Below are 23475 nucleotides of genomic sequence, written 5' to 3' on the forward strand. Positions count from 1 at the left end.
GTCTGTGTGTGGGTTCTTTAAGAGGAACTGCTTGGGACTCCAGAAGTTTTTTCCACTGGAACCCTGGGCTGTGGGGCCTGGTGTGGGGCTGGACTCCTTGCTCCTGAGATATCTCTCCTGAAGTTTTATCTACCATATGTGGATGTGGGAACAGCCCATTCTGTGTCTCTGCCCCTCTTATCAGTCTGGATAGATGTGGTTTCTTTAAGTACATAGTTGTGAGACTGCCATTCAACTTGATTTCTGACAGTTCTGAGTGATGGCTGTTCTATTGTTTAGTTGTAATTTTGAGATGATTGTGCTAGGAGGTGAGCCATGCTTACCTATGCTGCCATCTTGACCAGAAGTCTCACTCAAGTTAATTCTTTAATAGTTATAGGACTATTTAGGTTATCTATTTTATCTTGAGTGAGTTTAGTATTATATTTTGTGACTTTCAAGGAATTGGTTCATTTTAACTTGTCAGTCTTATGCGTGGAGTTGTCTGTAGTTTGCCTTTATCATTTTTTTAATGTCTACAGGATCTCTAGTGATATCCCCCTCTTTCATTCCTGATATTGGTTATTTGTTTCTTCTCTTTTTTTTATTGATTTGTCTTGTTAGAGGTTTGTCAAGTTTAATAGTCTTCTTGAAGAAAAAGTTTTTGGTTTTATTGGTTTTCTCCATTATACCTCTTTCCCAACCTCATTGATTTCTGCTCTTTATTATTTCCTTCCTTCTGCTTATTTTGCTTTTCTTTTCCTAGTTTTTAAGGTGGAAGCTTAATTTACTGATTTAAGACCTTTCTTTTTTTCTAATATAACAATGTAATGCTGTATACATCTCTCTAAGCACTTACAGCTATATCTACAGGTTTTAATATGTTTTATTTTCATTTTCATTCAGTTCAGTATCTTTTCTAAATTTCCTTGAGACTTTTTTATGACCAATGGGTTATGTAGAAGTATGTTGTTTTATATCCAAATATTTGGAGATTTTCAAGTTATGCTTCTGTTATTGATTTCCAGTCTAATTCCATTATGGTCATAGAACATACTCAGTGTGATTTCAATTGTTATACATTTTCTAAGGTTTGTTTTACAAGCCACAGTATGGACTATCTTAGTGAATATTCCATGTGCACTTGAAAAGAATGTTTATTCTACTGTTGGTAGACTGTTCTAAATGTCAGATCCAGTTGGTAAATGGTATTGATCCACTCTTCTATATCCTTGCTGATTTTGTCTGTTAGTTCTATGGATTACTGTGAAAGGAGATTAAAAGTCTCCAGCTATAATTGTGGATTTGTCTTTTTTCCCTTTCAGTTTTTGCTTATTTTGAAATTTTGTTGTTAGGTACATACATATTTAGGATTGCTATATCTTCTTGATGAGCTGGCACTTTTATCATTATGTAGTGTTCTCTTTTATCCCTAGTAATTTTCTTAACTCTTATATATATTTTGATATTACAGTAATATAGCCTTTCCAGCTTTCTTTTGATTCATAGTTGCATATATATCTTTTTCTTATTCTTTCATTGTTAATTTAACTATATGATTATATTTTAAGTGAGTTTTTTATAGATAACATACTTAGGTCATGTCTTTTTATCTATTATGATTATCTCTGTCATCTAATTGGTGTGTTTAGACACTTGACATTTAATATAATTATTAATGTTTGGGTTTTTGTTTATTCCATTATTTCCTCTGTGTCCCTTTTCCTGTATTCTTCAGGAATGTTTGAGTATATTTTAGTATTCCATTTTAATCTATCTATTGAGTTTTTTACTTCATGTATGATTTTTTTGTTTTCAGTGTTTTCTCAAGGGATTACAATATGCAGTTAACTTTTTACAGGTTATTTAAAATCAATGTTATGCCACTTCAAGTGGAAAGTAGAAACCTTACTACAATATAGGTCCCTTTATTCTCTCCTTTTTATATTGTAGTTTTCATATGTATCATATTATTTACATTGAAAACTTCGTCAGCCAAAATTATGATTTTTGCTTTTAATTGTCAAGCATATTTTAAAGGACTCAAGAGGAAGGATATAGTCTATTATATTTACCTAGATATTTTCCTTTTCTTTTATATTGATGTTCTGTGTTTCTTTCTGGTGTTATTTCCCATCTGTCTAAGGAAGTTTCTTTATAAGTTTATATAGAGCAGGCTTGCTGGCAACAAATTCTCTTGAAAATGTTTTCACTTCACCTTCATTCCTGAAGGACTTTTTGCTGGATATAGAATTCTAGGCTGGCAATTCTTTTCTCTCAGCACTTAAAAAGTGTTATCACACATTCTTCTGGCTGCCACAGTTTTTGTTGAGAAATCTATAGTCATTTGAAGCTTATTCCTCTATAAGTAATGCATCATTTTTTCTCTGGTTCTTTTCAAGGTTGTTCTTTGTCTTTAGTTTACAGAAGTTTTATTATGATGTGTATGGGTATGAATTTCTTTGATTTATCTTTTTTTGTATTCCAAGCTTTCAAATATATAGGTTTGGGTCCTTCCCCAATTTGAGTAGTTTCAGTCATATGACTAGTGTATGACTGAAACTCCCTCTGGGACTCTAATAACATAGATGTTAAATCCTTTAGTATTGTCCCACGGGTTCCCAAGGCTCTGCTCATTTTTATTAACTTTGTTTCTGTTGTTCAGATTAAATCATATTTGTTTATCATTTATTGTCTTCATGTTCACTGACTTTTTCTTTTGTCGTATTCATTCTACTATTGAGCCTATTTAGTGGTTATTTTTTTAGTTCTGAATTTTTCCATTTAATTCTTCTTTATATCTTCTGTTTCTTTGCTGAGACTTATAATTGTCCCCTTCACTTCAAGACTGTTCCCTCTGGTGTCCAGTCAAAATGGAGGTGTAAGTAGACATAACTCGCCTCCTCACACACCATAGAAAGAATTACAACCAGATCTTAGAAACAAATGACCACCAAACCATCAGAAAATTGAGCTATATGGAAACCTGACAACCAAGGATTTAAAGAAGCCACATTCATCCAGATGGGTAGGAGGGATGGAGGCACAGAATGGGGCAGAGAGGTACTCTGGCTTGGACAAGGGGTAGTGGCAGCAGGAACAGACTGTCCCACATTCATGTGTGGTGGATAAAAATTGGGAGGGGTACTCTGGGAGTGAACAATGCCAGCCCCAGGGCAGATGGCACAGCCCAGGGTTCCAATACCGGGAAGATAAACCCCCATTACTTCTGGCTGTAAAAAACAGTGGGGATTGAGGCAGCAGAAGAAACTGCTGGATTTTCGCCGCTAAAGGGCCTGCTTGGTCTTAGAACATACACAAACCCCAGGGCAGCAACTGGAAGGGTGTCAATTGCATATGGGAAATAGGTGAAGTGACTGGAAACTGGGCAAGTGCTGGGCAAATCACCAGAAGCCAGGCAGTGGCATTGTCCCCTCTCCGAGCCCCAACCACAAACAGAGCGACAAAGTGATGAAGCAGGTAGCTCCACCTCACACAATTTATAGGTGCCTTTGCTACATAGGCCATGCTACAAAGACAGGGAGTAAAAGCAACTCTACCTAATACACAAACAAACACAGGGAGGTTGCCAGATTGAGGAGGCAAAGAACTATGGCCCAAATGAAAGAACAGAACAAAACCCCAGAGAAAGAACTAAACAAAACAATGATAGCCCACCTACCAGATGCAGAGTTCAAAACCCTGCTAAGGATGCTCACAGAGTATGGCAATAAATTAAATAAATAAATGGAAGAATTGAAGGTTGTTACACAAAGTGCAATAAAGAAAAAATACAGGGAACCAACATTGGAGGGAAGGAAGCTGGGATTCAAATCAATTATTTGGAACAAAAGGGAGAAATAAACATTCAAGCAGAACCAAAGAAACAAGAATGAAAAAAGAAAAAAAATATGAGGAGAGGCTTAGGAACCTCTGGGACAACTTTAAACATACCAACATCTGAATCATAGTGGTTCCAGAAGGAGAAGAGAAAGAGCAAGAAATTGAAAACCTATTTGAAAAAAATAATGAAAGAAAACTTCCCTAACTTGGTGAGGGAAAAAGACATACAATTCCAGGAAGCACAGAGAGTCCCAAACAAGTTGGACCCAATGAGGACCACACCAAGACACAGCATCATTGAAGTGCCAAAGGTTAAAGATAAAGAGAGAATCTTAAAAGCAGCAAGAGGAAAGTAGTTACCTACAAAGGAGTTCCCATAGATTTTCAGCTGATTTCTCAAAAGAAACTCTGCAGGGAAGAAGGGACTGGCAAGAAGTATTCAAGGTGATGAAAAGCAAGGACCTACAACCTAGATTACTCTATCCAGCAAAGCTATCATTTAGAATGGAAGGGCAGATAAAGTGCTTCCCAGAAAAGGTAAAGCTAAAGGAATTCTTCGTCACCAAGATATTATTAATCAAAATTATTAATATTAAAATGACAACAAATTCACAACTATCAACAACTGAATCTAGAAAACAAAAAATAAACTAAGCAAACAGCCAGAACAAGAACAGAATCATAGGTATGGAGATCATTTGGAATGTTCTCAGCTGGGAGGGGAAAGGGAGAGAATGGGGGAAATGGTGCAGGGATTAAGAAGCATAATTGGTTTGAACAAAATAGACAGGGGATGTTAGGAATAGTGTAGGAAAGGGAGAAGCCAAAGGAGTTATGGGCACAACTCATGGACATGAACTAAGGGGGGATTGAGGGAAGAAAGAGGGTACTAGGAGAGGGACAAAGAGAAAAGAAATTGGGACAACTGTAACAGAATAATCAATAAAATATGCTTTTAAAAAAGGCTGTCCCCTCTTCCATCATGGAATATTTTTTATAATAACTTCTTTGGAGTCTTAGCTATTTCCAATAGTTGTATCATTTTGGCCCTGGCATCTATTGATTATCTTCTCCCATGGGAGTTGGGGAGTTTCCTGATGTTTTTTGTATGTTTGGTAATTTTGGATTGGTTTTGAATATATTGAATATTGCATTATGAGACTTGACCAGTTTGAGTTTGATTCTAAGTTCCTACCAGCCTTCTGTGGGTGTCAGTATCAGTTGCATTTTCAGCCTTCACAGTGCTCTTCAGAGGTGCCCCTCATGTGCCACTGCGTGGCCATGTGAGGTCTCCCCTGAACTTTAGGATCTACAGTTTAGGATTACAGTATTCCCTCACTTATCGCGGATATTACATTCCAGACCCCTCCGTGAAGTAGGAATCTTACATTTATTCTACACTCTTAAATCTACCTAACTTTAACAATATATGTATACCATACTGCAAAATCCCACGATATAGTAAAAAATCCGGAATAAATAATTAAATATAATATTTTTAAAAATCCCACGATACAGTGAGGCTGCGATAAGTGAACCACGATATAGCGAGGGACTACTGTATAGCTACACTTGCTCAGCTCAGGGGTGAGCCCAGGAGCTCATAAGCAGCTTTATGGGGTTGTTTCCCTGAGCTCTTCTCTTTGCAGTGCCTTAGTGCTTTCCGGTTCCTGGGGCCACCCGACTTTGGTCCTCCTGCCAGAAAGCAGGGGCTTTATTCCTCCTGCTCTGCTACACCCTTCCTTTGCTCACACCCATGACTAAGCAAGAGCTGGACAGAGGAAACAAATCCAGTGGGTTTTTTTACCATTTTAAGACCACAGCATCTTCAATTGCAAAGTTTTCCTCCCTCCGAGTTTCAGTCACCTGCGGACCCCTCTGCTTCTGCAGAACCGCTGGGGGACTGGGGCAGAAGAGAGCTGAGGAGACAGAGGCATGGAAAACAATTCCCCTGGGATTTTGCCCACTGCCTCTGACAGTTAGGCCAGCCCTCTTAATGCTGTACCAGCCAGGACTAGGTGCCTTCTCCTGGTGGTCTGCTGTCCGTACTGATGCTCACTTCTGGGTGTCAGGCTGTATCTAGTCTAGGCTGGGGGTCCTGGAGTGGAGAGACAGCAAACTCACACCATTTTGGTACTCCTTCAGATTCTGGTTGTCCTCCTCATCTCCCTGCTACTGTGTACTTCCCAGCGACCTCAAAGAGCTGCTCTGTTTATACTGTCCAGGTTTTATAGCCACATTCAGTGGGCGAGACAGGGTGGAGTGTGCTCACTCCATCTTATTCAGAACCACAAGGAAGCCGGAAGATGTGTTTCAGAAGCATTTAACACACAAACGAGGAAGTCAGGATGTATCTGACTCAGGAAAATTGTGGTTCATATGGAGAAACAGGAAAATAAAAGCTGAAAGCTGGGTAGACAATGACGAAATGCCTGATGTGCAGGGTCGCGTAAAGAACATTGGAACCCTCTCCCTTGAAGTTTCTTTATTCCCATTCTTCCCTACCTGCCCTTGCAGAGTGAGGGGTAGTTCATCGGCGCCCGCTCAGGCTGCCATATGGAAGTGAGTGGTTTGACTGTAAGCAAATGAGTTTTATTTCTCCCCATCAGGAACGTGAGGAGAAGCAGACGTGGAGCCTTAGCGAAAGGCTGCTCTGCGAGTGAGGAGTCTGATACCAAGTGTTTGCATCAGGGTAGTCACCCACGTGTGCGGCTCATGCTGCAGAGTCTGATTGGGACTTGATAAAGAAGTTCATCTCTTCTGTAGATGCCTCTCTCTCTCTCTTTTGCTCTCGCTCAGTCACTCATTCACTCAAATAAAATAAAGACTTTATTGCAAGGATAGCTCTCGCTTGTGAAAGGACATGCAGAACAAGTGGACTATTGATACCACTCACTCTATCACGGAATTTCCATCTACACATGTTGACGCGGACGAATACAAAGACCGTGTGAAAATTGTAGAGCAGAGCTTTTGAAACGGTCACTTTCTCTAGGGCCCCTGATGCTCGTGTGATCTTTAAAGTTTCAGTGGCTCTATTGATTCAGATACTGAACATTCTTGAAATGCCTAATATTAATACCACTTAGAATTTGTGTAGCACTTTAACCGTCTGACTTTTTTTTGCTTTCTTAGCTCATTTGATCCTTATGGAGATGATGTAGGGCATGCAGGATGGCTGTGGCATTGTCCTGTACTATTTTTATATTGTTGTTAACTGGGAGAGTTTAATTTTATATCTTTGTTTTTCATTTTTCATTTTATTTCCATTTGACATAAGCGTTTCCCTGATGCCATATTTTCATTATTGTCCTCTATAATATTTCAATGAAGAGCCATAATTAATGTAACAGGATTTCATAATTTTCTTTTTGAGCATTTAGATTATTTTCAGTCTCTGATGTTATGAATAATGCTGTGTGTAGATTTTTAGTCATATTTTTTGGTTATTTCCTTACAGCAGATTAAATAAATATCCTTTAAAATATTGTTAAACATGTTTCAACATTAGGAAGAATTTCAAAAGGCCACAAATGACCTTTAGAAAACACCAGTGTAACATAATAACAATTTTCAGATTTCTCCATGTCGAAGAGAGGGTTTTGGATGTGCCAAGAGATTTGGCCAGAAGGATGTGGGTAATGTGTATAGGGAAATGGAGAAAGCATTAGCAAAAGGAGAGAGAGAGAGAGAGAGAGAGAGAGAGAGAGAGAGAGAGAGAGAGAGAGAGAGAGAGAGGTGAAAGTAGTCTGATTAAAGCAGAACTTCTGCCTTGAAGAACTCAACAACCAAATGCTCATGCAAGGTTGCTTTTGAAGAGTGGCAGCGTCTCCTTCTGCACGTAGCCATTGGAGAGCTGCGTGGGCAGCTTTGGCCAGCTCCAGATTGCAGAGCACCTTGACACCCAGTCTGAGATGACGGGTGTTATGACAACTAAGTGGTGACAAACACTGGCAGTTTTTAAGCAGAGGGCTGACTGCAGCCTGCCAGGTGATCCCTATGTCCAGAAGGATTTGCCCAGAACCTTTCTCCCACAGAGACATGGATGTCCAGTGCATACAGCTCTTTGCTTTGGCCCAATGGCAGCAAAGCACCAAGCTGGAAAGAATGGACGTTTGTTCACTCCCATCATGATCTCCCTTGTGTTCCTTGGGGAAGGAGCAAGTCCCAGATCGTTCATGGAGCCTATCCCAATGCAATAATTGAATGCAGCTATTTCCATACCAGGGATTGGGGCAATATGCATTTATTTTGCCAAATTACCCAAAAGGATGGAAGGCCAAGTGGGTCGATATCCAAATTGCATCCAGCTGTCCCTAAATTGTCAGCTGTGTCCTTTTATTAAAGAGGTACAGCTGCTCATGAAGGGGGGTTGTGCCTCGCAGTAAACCAATTCTAACATTTGGTTATAGTGGAATCAACTCAGTAAGTTAATAGCAAAAATTAATGGAAAACAGCTGTAACCAAATCCCTCCTTGTTGCTTTGAACTATTGGGCTCACCAATTCGCTGAGGAATTTCCTAGGATAAACTAAATGTTAGTAAAGTGCAAAATGTATACGCAGATGCCTGCATGAGGTGTGACTTGAGTGGGACTTAGGATGACTTTTGAAGAACTAAGAAATCTCAAAGGCTTAGGTTGTGGAGGAGTCATTGGCTTATAATCAGATATCCCTTTTCCTTCCTCCCTAATCTCCTGGGGACTAATTGAACTCCTGGGCCCTTCTGGGTTTTGGCATCGTGGTGAATTGTGGTTTGTTCTGGAGCCTACTGCGCTGTTGCTGAACCAAGGGAGGCGGGATCACCAGAGTACATGCCAACAGGCAGGGAGCTTGTCTCCTCCATAGTCTATCCTGCACTTACTGACCCAGTGAAGTCACGGTTTTGTTAAGAAGTCTTTGTGGAGAATGATGCCGTCTTGTTCTCTCACTGTATTGGGGAACCAGCAGATGGTCCATTATCTCTTTCCTGTGCACTGTGAGCATTTTAGATGTTTTCTTCTTCCTGGAGGTCATAAAATAGGAGTAGTTGTTGGATGTAACCATTACGACAGCTGCACTGGAGGGAAGCCCACACTGAGCATCTTAAGATGTTATCTCAGATCGGACATGGCACGAAGCCCTGGAGCTTCAGCAGCCTCTCCCGCCCCTAGCCTGCTAACAGAGACACAGAGACATCACCTTCTGCTTCTGGCTTCCTGAAAAGGGGACTCTGGAGGGACCGTTCTCATGCTTCCTTGGGAGGGCTCCACTGTTAGGCTCATCTTTCCCTCTGGAGCCACTAGAATAATCCAATCCTTCTGTCACTCCTCAACAATGTGAAGACCACCGTCTTGTCTCCCAAGTTACTTACCCCATGGTAAACGTCCTTGACTTTCTCACCATTGCTTATGTGACACCATTATCAGGTAGGCTTTTGGATTCATTCATTCATTCATTCATTCATTTTGTGTGCTTTCCAGACTTTCAACAGCTCTCCCTTTTTTCCTTTTATTAAAAAAAATTATAAGCATTTATTAAATTAAATCTTGTTTTCTAGGCTTTTCTATTCCTCTCTGCCTCCGCCCCCACACTCCCACTTTCCTGTCTATGGTTACATTGATAGATTTCCTCCCTCGCAAGTCAGGATTATCATTAAAATTTTTTAACACACTCCTTTAACTTTACCAACATCTAGATAATATCTGTAATCTCCCTTTCCCTTCATCCTCAAGTGTACTCTTAGCTGTCCATCTTCTTGGATAGATATGTGACATTTTCTTTTCTAATTCTTCTTGTTGATTTTTGGTGTGGGAGGAAAATATAATATATACTGTATGTGTTTATACTCACTCACCCTGGATTGCTAGAATATATCCTCCAGTAAATCTTTCAAAGAAGGTATGCACAATATAAACTTCCTGAATTCTTTGATATAAAACATATTTGTTTTACCCTCAAAATTAAATTAAAATGCTTTTGCAAGTTTATTATTATTTTCCAAAACAATACACCCTGAATAGTTGCTTTGGACTTAACAGGTGAGGAGAACAATGCATGTGGGTCCTTGGATGTGTTTCCTGCATAAGCGATATTGACCAGTCCTTTCAAGGTATGGATTGGACATAACGTTCTAGGAGCAGCCTGACAAGTGGGGGCAGAGTTGAGTAAAACCATCACTCCTGCTTTGACCAGTCTTTTCAAGGTGTGGATTGGACATAATGTTCTAGCAGCAGCCTGAGGGTGGAGGCAGAGTTGACTGAAGCCATCACTCCGGTTTTGGATCAGATAATTTTGTCAGTGCAACTGGAGGTCAGTTTAGAGTTTTTGTTTTTTGCATGAACACATTGTCTCAGAGCATGTACAGTCAACTAAGGAGCTGCCTCTTAACATTATTGGACTTGTGTAACTTTGGGTCAACATGTCAGACACCCTCCCACAATAGTTTATGTGTTATTCAAGGGCAGAAACCATGTTGTCATCACCTCTTTGCTCCCACATTATGCCTGGCGCATGGAAGGCCCTCAGCAAACACCAGGAGTTAACAAATTTGCTATCAAGAGGCATCTTTTATTTATTTTTGCGGTCTTATGAGCTATTGACATATAACATTGTGTACATTTAAGGTGTACCACATAATGATTTGATATATGTCTATATTATGAAATGGTCACCAGATTAACATCCATTAGCTCACAGTTACACACTTTTTTCTTGTGATGAGGACTTTTAAGATCCACTCTCTTAGCGATTTTCAACTATATAATACAGTAGTGTTAACCGTAGTAACTGCCAGCTGTACATTGCACCCCCAGAACTTATTTATCCTATAGCTGGACGTTTGTACCTTTTCACCACTTTCACCCATTTCCCCTACCCCCTTCCTTTGGCAACCACAAACGTGATTCCTATTTCTATGAGGGTTTTTTTTTCTTCGATTCTACATATAAGTGAGAACACAGTATTTGTATTTCTCTGTCTGACTTATTTAACTTAGCATAATGCCCTTATGTTTTATCCATGTCACAAATGGCAGGATTTTATTATTTTTATGGCTGAATAATATTCCATTGCATATATATATTATTTTATTTTTCCATTTTTCCATCAATGGACACTTGTTTTTTTTCCATGTCTTGGCTATTGTGAATCATGCTACAGACAGCTCTTCAAAATAGTGATATCATTTCCTTTGGATAAATACCCAGAAGTAGAATTGCTGGATCATATGGTGGTTCTATTTTTAATTTTTTGAGGAACTTCATACTGTTTTCCAATGTGGCTGCACCAGTTTACACACCCACTAACACTGTCACCAGCATTTGTTGTCTTTGTGATAATAGTCACTGTAACAGCTGTGAGGTGTTATCTTATTGTGGTTTTGAAGAGGCGTCTTTTAGACTCAGCCCACCAGTGAAGTCTGCCAAAATCTTTTGGTGTCCTGATTGTGTCATTCTCTGACTTAACTATCCCTTTGGCTTTATATCCCCCACGCACTCCATCAACATATTATTTGCATTTAAATCTGAGTAATTAATGAGGGTGTGGAATAGAGCCTGGACAGGAGTCCTTTGCCTGTTAGCAATAGAGACATCTTTCCAAGTTGACTGTGGGTGAGGCAGCTCGACCACCATATTTCATCGAATTGAAGACATCATCACTTGTAAGAGTCACCATTTTATTTTATGCACTATGAAAAAAATCAAACTTTTCCATTTAAACTATCCTGCAATGCTTTCTTTTCACTTAGAATTTTTATTCAGTATTGAAAAAAACTCTTAGAATTACTTAGACATAAATTATTATCAAGTATTACTCTTGTTCATAATAAAACGGAAAGTATTAGCAAAATAAATTGGTTAAAGCACTTCTAAAACTTCTTCCCATTCAGAGAAGCCCATTATTCTGAAGCCACTGAAGTCCATGGGTTTTTGTACAATACCGTTGTCTTTGCCATCAACATGCTTGGTATGGAGTGCTCCCTCCATTTGCCTTAGAGACAGAGGGGAGTGCCAGGGGAGGGGCTATGGGGGGAGGGGCATGTTCTGCTCGCTGAGGTGGTTGGTGGTTACATAGAATATTCATTTTGAGTGAATTCATGAGTGATGTGGTTATGATTTATGTACTTTTTGAGTTTATTTTTTAATTGCTTTTTTTAAAAAAGAGGGCCTACCCTTGTCTCCAGACAACAACTGTATTATGATGAGCCTGGCAGGGAGCAATGATAAGGCACATCTGATTTCAGAGATCTTAAAATGCAAAAAACAAAACAAACAAAAAACAACCAAGAGTGTACTTCAGGATAATGCAATCCAGTATTTATAAATCCACCTAATTACACAACATTCAGTCCACATTTCCTGTCTTGTCCTCAAAGCTGTCATGGACTTATCAGGCAAGTACTATGCCAACACCCAGTGTGCTCCTTCCACAGCACCCTGTCACCTACTTGTCTGTAAGAAACACACTCCAGCGCTGGGCTTAGTTCGACATGAGGTCCTGACCTCAGTCCTCACCGCTTCCCTTCCATGATGCCCACAGAGCCATCCTGTTAGCAACCTCTTTCTAGGTACTCCCTGACACAGCTGCCTCCCTAAGACTATTTCCCAGTCTGCTGTCTTCCTCCCTAAAGTGAGGTTTACATCTGCCCTCTCTCACCTCTCCTCACCTGTCACCTTCGCCTCCTCAGAGATGAGAGTTAGTGATTCGGAGACTGACCCAGAAAAGGCTGCGAGTCACAACTCACCACTGCGGCAGCCACAAGCTCAGTTCCCGTATCCTTGACCGCCGTAGACTCAGCCCCAAATTAAAGCCCCCACCTGGTGCCTGGTGCAGGACTCCGGGGCGGTCCGTGCTTACTCCTCTGAGAGTGGCTTCTCAGTTCTTCCCATGCCGACTGGTACCTCTCTGCTGTCTAAGTGGTTCTGTGCTTCACACGTGCTCTGGTTCACAATCCCCAAATCCATGTCTGGCTGGACTCCCTGGAGAGCTACAGCCAGTTCCACCTGTCTGCATGCAGGTATGTCCCAGCAGGTGCCTGGAACCCAGGGAGCTGGGGGTTGTATTTCAGTGGGTGCTGTGAGGGTCCTGAAGATGGGTCACAACTGCCCCTTCCCAGACCTGCCACCCATTGCTCCTTCTGGTCAGAGATGTTGCTGGGAAGCCACTTGACACTTTGCCATCAGAAATCTTTTGAATGCTTGGAAGTCCCCGCTTCAGGTTTAAGACCAGAGGGTAATTCAGTCACTCCCAGGGCCCCGCTGCAGGGGTAGCTCCTTGCATTCCACAAACCCAAGGGAGCCGCACACTGTTTCACTACCCACCCCTGGGAAATGCCAGGACTTTGTCTACGTGGATGGCTCTCTGGGGATGTCTCCCTTCCCACCTCTACTTAGCAGGAATTGACCCAGACTTCAGAGATGGAGCTCAGGCAGTCCTCCCGAGAACAGCCTTGCCTTTGGCTGTGGCCTTGCGTCTTCTGAGCCGCCATCTGCTCCATCCCTTGCATTTCTTCTGCTGGTGCCCTGTGCCCGATTGCACAGCTTCTTGCATACTTGTCTCGTTCTCCTCACGAGGTGCGCACTTTTTCAAGACTGAGTCTATAAATTACTCTTCTTTGTACAGTGCTTTGCATACAGCACCTACACAGAAAACAGATCTGTGTTTCAATGGGACTGTTGAATGAGTTTTCTTTGCTGTGTGGGTTACACTGGAAGCTCCTTGAGGTCAGGAATTGCATGGTCTCTCATGCAGTCTAGCAGGATGGCTTAGGGGCTTGGCTTAGAAACTTCATTGACTAAGAGATCAGTGAATGACCCTATAGCTTCTCCTTTGATTACAAATACCTTGGCAGTGCAGCGTTTTTCTGACTGTCTTTCTTAATTAAGCTGCTTTCTCCCTTCCCTGATCACGGAGGCTGTCGAGGCTGTGGGAGGAAGTGTGTGGTGATGATTAGGCCAGGCTGGGTCAGGGCCAGCTGACTTAATGCAGGGGTGGAGGAAGCAGCCTGTGGCAGATCACCTTTGAACCCTGACTTGTGAGTTTTCAACAACAGATATTTGCTGAGCAGTTCATGTGCTTGGTGCGATTCTGGCCCCGAGAATCCCGCAGTAAAGAACACAGAAGAGGCTACTGACTGGCAGGCAACTTCTGGTGGGGGAGCGTGGTCCTAAGGTCATTAATGCTGGGGACCTTGCACCCAACTAGATACGCACCCTGACTCTCAGGAGGGGATTTCTCCTGTCCGGTGCTGGTTCAGATGCTCTCCTCATAGAGGGTTACCTGTTTCAAACCAGCTGCCAGGAGGACGGCCACCCTGTGCAGGAACCAGGTGTGCCTGCACGCACTGCGTACCAGCCTTGTCTTCACCTGGCAGTACTCCCCATGAGAGGAGCCCTTGCAGCTGCCTGCGATGCTGCTGCTGTTGTCGCCCAGGGAATAAATCAGCCCCCTGCAGGCTCACAGCAGAAGGACAATCCTCTCCCGCTGGGAACTTCAGCACATGGATCCTGTTTTGATTATCAAATCAGAATGTTGGCACTGCAGGTGCTCTTCAGGGAAATCCGCCAGGAACAGTCTGTGCGCAGTGCCTGCCAAAAGCCCTTTGGGACATCTGCTATTTTTTTTCCTTTTTGTTGAATTTATCAGGTGACACCAGTTAACAAAATTACACAGGTTTCAGAGACATAATTCCACAACACATCATCTGTACACCGTATAGTGTATTCCCCAACCCAAGTCAAGTCTCCTTCCATCACCATTTATCCCCACTACACCCTCCTCTATCTCCCACCCCCACCCGCATCCCCCTGCAATCACCACACTGTTGTCTGTGTCCATGAGTTTTCTCTCTCTTTTTCCCCCTTTTTTGCTCAATCCATCCATCCCTCCCCACCCAGTCCTCTGACCACCCCCTCACAGCTGTCAGCCTGCTCTTTATGAATCTGTCTCTGTTTTGCTTGAGAGAGGGACCCTCATGGACGTGTTAACTTTGACATCTCCAGTGTGTGGTGCTCCATCCCTGTATCACTAGGGGGATCTGATCTTCACCTAGCAGCATGTCCCAGCCAGACAAATCCTGTGCCGAATTGATTTAATGGATGCCTTCAGATTTTTGGAGAGTCATTTAAAAATGTATGTCAACATCTCTGTATCTTTTACAGAAACTTGTTAGAGACTTTCCTTATAATAGTGCCTTTTCCTATGAGGACCTTCCTTGACAAATTCATTTTTAAATTCATATCTGGCAAAAGTTACTCTGCAGATGAATTTCTCAGAATGGAAAGAATTTCATGACTTAGTATGATTCCCATTTTTGCTTTGGCTGCCAGCAAATGCCACTGCATTCATTGCCCAACCGCAGTAATGGGGCTCTTTGCTTCTACTGGCCTGTAAGTAGCCCCAGATCCATGTTGACTGGATATAAATCTGTGTCTTGACAGCTGCTCGAACACATTGACATCTAAAAAGACATCAGTGACAGTTCTTCATATTTGACACATATTCATTCATTGGAACGACTATTGCTTCATAGCCCCAAATGCCCAAAAGTCTCTTCCTGGTTCCAAGGCAAAGTCAGTTGTCAGCCAGCCAGAAAATGATGAGTGGATTTGTCAGGAGCTTTATCACAGCTGAGCCGATCAGACCCTGGCGGAGGCAGATCTAAGTCCTTGTTGTGGTCTCAGAGTGTGAGAGGTTCTGAGCAACAGGAAGCACTTTTATTTTTAAGAGCCTGGGCTTGTGCTGCAGTCTGGCTGGGGCTCTGGGGGCCCAGGCTGTGCAGTGGGGCTCCTCGGAGTCCTCGCCACAGTCGCCCAGGCATCCAGCTGCAGACCTTCTCTGACTAACGACCACAGGGTTGGGGCACCTGGGGGATGCTGAGGTGTTGAACAAATGCACTTGGAGCGGCGGAACCTCTGTCACTGCAGCTGAGGCTAATTATTTGTGGCAGGCTGAGAGGGGGTATGGAAGTTGTTCCCATGCCCTGTGATTCCCAGACTCCACCAGGGCAGAGACCGGTGGGTGCGCAGGGGAGCTGAGCAGTGTTTAGTGGAACCTCAGTAATTTACATTTTCATCCATCATGTTCACAACACTTTCCCTATGGGGTGATTGCATTTAGCAGCATGTTGAAAGGCTTCCCTTCTTCTCCTTCTTCTCTCCTCCAGCTATTTCAGTGAGGCATGGTTTTCTTGGAGACTGTTCATTATTATGTCACTTAATAGTGGAACAAGAGCAGATAACAGTAATCTAATAATTGATCAAGTTCAGTTATCTCAAGGCAGCCCCAGAGACCAGAAAACTAAGCCAGGGATCTGTCTGTCCTAATTCCCACAGCCAAACCCAGACTGACTGTTGACCTCTGTTAGGTCAGGTTGAAATATAATGTTCTTCAGGGGACCAAAGAACTCTATTCAGAGTGTCACAAGAAGGATGGCCACTGGCTAGGTGCAAGACAAAATTCAGATTTCTCTTGACATTGAAATGGTAAAAAAAAAAAAAAAAAAAGAATGTTTTCCTATTGACAAAGGCTGGAGAGGAATACACAGAAATGCAGATGGGATTGTGGGATCAAGAGGTTTTTCTTCCTATTTTCTATTTCCAAACCTTCCTCTGACGACATGTTTCTAATAAAGGGAAATAAGAACCAAATGACCTCCACAAGCTTGACTGAGTGTGGAGAAGAATCCGTTTAACAGGGATTGACGTGAGAGCCTATAATCGGGTTGGCAGCTCAAGTGGCAGAGAAGGGATTTGATGAGCATGGGCCCTGGGCCTTCTTTCTAGGCCAGAGGTCCTCAAGCTTTCACAGCACCTTCGTGTCTCAGTCATTTATTTCCTGGCACCCTAAACTGAAACAAATACCTAATAGTTCAAACAACAAAATAAGTGTTTATGTCCTAACCACATACTAGCTGCTTGTATTAGTTTCCTGTGGCTGCTTAAAAAAAAACAAAAAAACAATGGCTTCCTACACATTTACTGTTTTACAGTTCTGGAGGGCAGAAGTTCAAAATCAGTCTCTCTGGGCTAACATCACTGTCAGCAGGGCTGGATCCTTCTGGAGGCCCTCGAGGAGAATCTCGTTCCTTGGCCTTTGTCAGATTCTAGAGGCCACCTGCATTCCTTCGCTTAGGCACCTTCCTCTGCCTCCAAAACCAGCATCGTAGCATCATCTCATCTCTTTCTCTGACCTTCCTGCCTGCCTCCTATAAGGACCTTTGTGATTGTGTTGCCTGCCCACCCCCAAACCCCCACGGATAATCTGGGATCATTTCTCCATCAAGGCCCCGACCTTAATCATATCTGCAAAATCCTTTTGTCAGGGCCACTATGCAGCCTACCATGCCATTTAAAAAATATTTCTCTTTCATTTTCAGACAGCTGTAATTTCTTACTAACAGGACATGTGCACCTGTTGAGTTCAGCTTCTAATCCTTGGAATCAGATCAGACATGCCACTCACCTGTCCCACCTTGATTTTTGTATAGTACTTGCCTTCTATCATGGTAAACTGCTGAAAATCCAGCTTCACAAAGATACAGAATCATCTAAAGAAATATAGCATGCTATAATGGTGAAAGTGTTTGAGCTTGTAGTTTGCTTTGTTATGATCGTGTTTCCCTCAAAAAAATAGAAACATCCTACAGTGCCCCTGTGCCTTTGCTCGGGCACCTGGGAGTGCCCCAGTCCAGCGTGAGAACCTCAGCTTGAGGGGAAAAGCAGTTCCGCTCAGCTCCTTCAGCTGGGCCGCATGTGATGAGCAGTGGGTGTCCCCTTGGCCGGCTGTCTCCTTGAGTCCTGAGCAATGTCCAGCTCACACATCCAGCTAAGAAGATGCCATTGGACCCAAAGTCTGTTCCTGGCCAAGCCCCAACCCCCTTCCAGGGCGGGCTAAGGCTTATCAGCCTCCTTAGCCACTCACATGGACCCTTCCCTTCCATCACAGGTCGTGCAGTCAGGCTCCTCAGGACACCTTGTGGTCACAACCACAGAAGAAAAACAGACCGACTTTTCCTGGGTCCTTTGTGCATGTTTCCTGAACAACATTTACTGAAAAGCCATAGAGGGCATTCAGCTGACCAGTGACTGCATTAGTCAAAGAAGGCTGCCTGATGAAGGAGGGTGCCCACCTCTAGGGGGCGAAGTGTCCTTCAAGGGTTAAACCCCAGTGTTAGCATGAGTCTGATGCCTGTGGAGGGAGAGTTATTAATACTGTACTGCCTTTCGAAGACCCTCACCTTCTCTCTGGACAAAACCTTGGCATGGGTGCAGGTAGGGTTGGAGTCTTAGGAACTGGGGCTTTAGGGTGAAGGGTCTTTAAGTGTAGTGATCTGCATTTGACAGGGATGTCCAGCTCTTCATAATGTTCACTGGCCCTCAACACTTAGGCAAAGCAAGATAGGTTTTCTATGGGGAGGTTAGCTCCAGCAGGTGACATTGAAGTTGTGGTTGAAGAGAGGTCAAAATGTAGCAAGAGCTCAGGCAGTAGCTGCAAGGGCCTTTGATCTCTAGTCCTAAACAGTAAGTGATTCTGCCTCTGCCCTGCTGACAGGTGACTCCACACGGCCGCACACAGCTCCCTCCTCCAGCCCCAGATGTCTTATCTCTTAAGTGGGGGTCATAATGAAATACTGCCCTACCAGCTTGATGGAGTGGTCAAGATTGAACCATTTTTACATATTTTTGTGCCTTGGAAAGCATCAACTGCTCTGATAACATCAACCTCAGTTTCTCTATTGAGCCGTCTCACGTTGTCACAGGGGTCTTGTTCAGCTTACCCCCAAGAGCTGGGAGGGGCTAGCCTGGCTCCCCACGAGCTGCTTCTAAGACCTTGCATGGCTAAGCTCATTCATCTTGGTAATAATCCAAATGATTAGGGCAGGCAAATTCAAATTCACATTTTCCAAAAATAGGAAACCAGTACAGATTTAAATGATTTGTCCAGTCTGATGGAGTGGAGTGGAAACTCAGGGAAGGAGAGGTTGGCTTTTCGTTGTGTGGGCTAGTCATCAGGGAAAGTAATCAAACCAGATGCCTCACACAAATGCTGGGGGCCAGGGGGTGTCCTGGTTCCGCAAAGATCTCTTCAGAATGAGCCTGCCTTCCTTGTGCAGTGCCCTGCACTTCAGCTGAGTGGGAGGCAAACAGACCAGAGTTCCAGGTTTGGGGTGGAGTGGTGTTTTGACCTTGCAGTCGAAATGAAGGTGCTTGTGTAAAACCCACGAAGTATCTATCACCACAGTACGGACTCTGGAGAAGGTAACCTGGCAGGACCATCATTGCCTTGACAGTGTGCAAACCTCTGACCGCCAGCTCCACTTCTAGAAATGTGCCCTCCAGGGAGCACCAGGGAGGGGGCTGTAGGGACAACGTGGTGGTCAGAAGCACAGGCTTTGCAGGTGCCCTGTGTTTAGATTCTGTGCTCTGTCACTTCTGAGCTGGGTATAGGTGGGCTCCCTGCTGCACCTCTCCAAGCCTTGATTTACTGATATGAGATGGGAGACAAGCTAGCTGCACATGAACCTGTGCCCATGTGGGTCATGTTGCTGGTCCTGCGGGGTTTTGCAGTCTTTTGTGGGAGGAGCAGCATGTCTGATAGTTCTTGGGGACAGGAAAAGAGAGGGAGCTGCCTGAGGTTGTTGGCCAGGAGCTGAGTTACAGAAAGTTCTGGATTTTCCCCTGGGAATGTCATCTGATTGCTCAAGGCCCACTTGCTAGGGAAGTCCCCTCGGTTGCCCGGGGATGTTGGGGAAATCAGAGTTTGAGCAAAGCCCCTTGGGCATGTGGCTAAGCACCCACAAGAAGGCAATCTCCTTCCGAGTTTCTTCTGCAGCTGGTCCCACCGTGGTGGGAAAAGGCTTGGCAGAAGGACGTGGATGCAGGAGGTCAGGAAACCTCCCACCAGAATGTGGCCCTGGCCGCTTTGCTCTCCTGTCCTCCACAGCTGCCTGTACTCAATCCCTCCCATGGCTGCCCAGTGTCCTCAGAATACATTCCAGGCTCCCACCATGCTGAACAAGCCCTCCCTGCACATCGGGCTCAGCCCACCTGGCCCACCTCTTCTCTGAGGGCAGCTGCCCTCCACCTGATCAGCCTTACCAGTCCTGAACTTTCCAAAGTCATCACTGCCTAGGGCTTCTGTGCAGGCTGCTCCCTCTGCCCAGAGCACTCTCCTCTGCTCAGCAGACCCTCAGGGATTTCTGGCTGACCTTCTGTCTTAGCTCGGATATCTGCCTCCCTGTCCCCCAGTCCAAGGGAGCCTCCCCTCCCAGCACTCTCACGGACATCACCTCGAGACTGTCTCTGGATTTTATTTTATTAACTGTCTCTTTCCCTCCCCTTGTCCTCCAACACACACACACACACATACACACACATACACACACACACATGAGATGCTCCATATGGCCTTGTTCATGGCTGTGTCCGCAGCTCCTTGCACAGTAGTTGATAACACACAGCTGCTCAATATTTGTCGACTGAATAGATGGTTAAAGCCATTGGAAGTTATAGGTTGACTTGGAATTTTAGCCCGATTGGCAGAAACTTATGCCATAAGGTTTAGGAAATAAACTGCAGAATTGCAATTGTGGGAATGTTCTGCTTCTGGTCTGTAGAAAAGTGTTTTTTAAATCTACACTCTGGAATTGCAGAGATTCCACAGTGATTTAAACCCCTGAGTCTGAGAATCTGGATCCACAGTGTTCTGAGAGCCTCCTTGTGTGCAAAAAAAATCGAATGGATTGGGAGGCAATCCATAGATGTGTTTCTTTGGCCAATGACGTGTTTTGAAGTAAATTTAAATTAGGTGCCAAGTTGGAAGGATTGGAAGATTTCAGCATTCTCTGGGAAACTCTTTAGATCTGACACCGCTGGGCCAGAGATCCTACATGGCAGTTCCTGGCTGGTCCTGAGCAGGGACAGTGAGGTCAGTCCCTGCAGGGCTCACTTCCTTTGTGATCTCTGGCTGACCCAGCACAGGTCGTCACTGAGGTGTGTGATCCTGGTATGCACAGAGTGACCGCCACCCTGTCCTGCACAGAGTCCCGTAATTATATACACTTGTTCCTGGAGGAAAAAGGCAAGATGGATTCCAAGACCCTTAGCGCAAATGGCCCCTGCACCCTGCTGTTAGCGCTGTGGCCAGGCGTGGCATCCCTGCCATCTCTCCTGCGAGACACGAGGTGCCTGGGCTGAGGGGCCCAGGGGCAGTGGTGTGAGATGACAGTGCATTGGACCCCAGGGCCCGAACACTGCAGCCCACAGTGCCCTTGTGCTCAGGACTGGGCCCTCACTTGGTGCCTCTCTGCCTCACTTTGTCCCCTCCTTCCCAAGCCCACCAAGGAGGCTTCTGGGAAAGAGTGACTCATGCACTCCCAGAATTTTCTAGCTAGCAAGGCACTGGGAGAGCTGCTCATTAGCCTCAGGCTGGACCAGAAATAGCTGTGATAATTTGGTCTGATCTTGAATGTCCTGTGCTGTGTGGGGTTCTGCTTTGGTAAAAGAATACAAACCTTCCGACCTCTTGAAATGTTTCAGGATACTCGCTTCCTTTTTCCTCTGAATTTTTATTTATAGCAAACTGCATTGTTGTGGTGAAGAACAAAATAAAAGGAGAAATTGCTTCTGTGCCAGCCCAGTAACACACTCCTATCTTCTTTTCCAGTCCTTTTTCATATGTATACATGATCGTAGTTATAGGGAAATTACAATAATCTTGGAGTCCAGAACAGAGGATGGCCTGAAGTAGGATTAAGTCATTATTTGTTGACTATAAAATATTTTGTTTACTTAACTATAAAGGGGACATTCACTGATGTTCTAATTGTTTTCTTGTTGCATAGACACTGATTACTATTGCATCAGATTGCTAGAATTTATTTGCCATTTTACTATATTTAGATTTTATCCCCAACTTACTAGGATTAGAAATACTGTTGCAGTGAGCATTTTTATTCGCATAATTGGCTTTGAGTATTTTGAATTATTTTCTTAGGATACATTCCAAGCATTTAAGTTTCTGGATCAGAGGAGAGAAAAATAAGAATTACAGAAATTGCTTTCTAAAATATTTATCCCTATTACCAGGATTGTTTGAAAATATTAATTTTATCATAACCTCATCAGCATTTGGATTATAATTTTTAAATTTTTGCTAATTTAGTAGTAGACGATGGTACCTAATTGTTTTAATTTACCTATTTATATATGTGGTTATTAGTATGGGTTGAAGAACTGTTGAAGCATTTAATGGTGTTTGCTCTTGTGTACCTTACCTATTGAGTAGTTTGTATATCTATTAGAATATGGATTTTTTAGTATGTCTATTAAGATAGAGATTTTTTTAGTTGGATTTGGGTGAATTTATAATATTAATTGATTGACTCAATTTTCCTATCATAATGGCTGTGAACATTTTCCTAGCATGTGAGTTTCCATTTTAATATCAGGTGTGTTATTATAGGTGTGACTTTCTGTTCTTTGGAGAGCCTGAGGGACCTCTGAGATCTAACCTGGCCTCACTGAGAGCAGGGGTCACGGCTCACTGCCATGGCCGGTGAGAGGTGAGCCAGGGCTGCCCGGCCCCAGCCTGCCCCTCCTCCTTCTCAAGCCCTCTGTGTGGGAGTGTGCTGCTCTCTGAGCTCCTAAGAGCCCCAATTGCTCTCCTGGCCCAGAAACTTCTTTTGCACTGGGGCTTTCTTGGACCAAGGCAAGCTTTGTAGGACCCTGCTGAGGGTGGCTCTTGCCACTCCGATGACAAGGAGCCAGCCATTCCATCTTTCTGTTTCAGGGCATTTAAAATATCCTGAGCTGGGGCATTTGGAGGAACCCGTTATCAATTTATGAACATTAAGCTCTTAACAGGCAGTAAATGTAGTTTTGATATTGAATTACCCTCAGAAGATGCATTAGTTCATCAGTATCAGCAGCCACCCGTCTGCCAGGTGTTGTCCCAGATATTTAGGCCTGTAACAAAGGGAGAAGAGGGACGTGGCCCTGGTTCGGCATATCCTGTGGCCTAGAGGAGCTTTGGCAGCCAGAGAGCTTGTACTTCAAGCTTCACTGTCTGTTGCTCATCACTGGGAAGGGTGGACCCCAGAACTGGCAGGTGACTCCCGAACTGGCTGTCAGGAGACCTGGTCTAGAAGCAAAGCTTCTGTCCCCAGCTCTGCCGCCATGCAGCCTGCGTTGTCGACTCTCCAGATCCTTAAAGCCTCTTCATAGTCAGGTCTGTTCATCATTCAAGATGCACAGTGAACACTCATTTAGTCAAGACTTTGTGCTGGGCACGCGGATTACTATAAAGGTGGCTAAGGCCCAGTCTACCCTCCAGGGGTTATACTTTAGTGAGATAAACAGAAATACTAATATCTACCAGCCTAACAATTATAAATGAGTAAAATAAAATGCCAGGGCCCACAGAGGACTCAGTGAGTTATTTTGAATAGGGTTCAAGGGAAGCTTCTCAGAAGAGCTGCTACTAAGCCAAGCCTTGAGGGATGGATAGAATTCTGGGTGGGGATGAGGGAGGAAGATAGAAGAGAAGGAAGGGGCCCACCCAGCCTAAGGTACAGAAGGACATATGCCAGGAGGCACATGCCTTCGTCCAGAGTGCCTATAGTGCAGGGAGAGGTTGGATCCAGATGGTGAGAAATCATCCAGGGTTTGAGAAGG

The 23475-nt window shown here is 43.7% G+C and overlaps 1 protein-coding gene across 2 annotated transcripts in view; it reads left to right on the forward strand.

Moving 5' to 3' along the window:
* KIAA0513 (KIAA0513 ortholog) overlaps nucleotides 1-23475 on the forward strand; it is a 60071-nt gene that overhangs the window by 15774 nt on the left and 20822 nt on the right. The gene's annotated exons all lie outside the window — the stretch shown is intronic.

Source organism: Furipterus horrens, unplaced genomic scaffold, assembly GCF_987537825.1.
Source record: "Furipterus horrens unplaced genomic scaffold, mFurHor1.1.pri manual_scaffold_13, whole genome shotgun sequence".
Lineage (NCBI taxonomy): Eukaryota > Metazoa > Chordata > Mammalia > Chiroptera > Furipteridae > Furipterus > Furipterus horrens.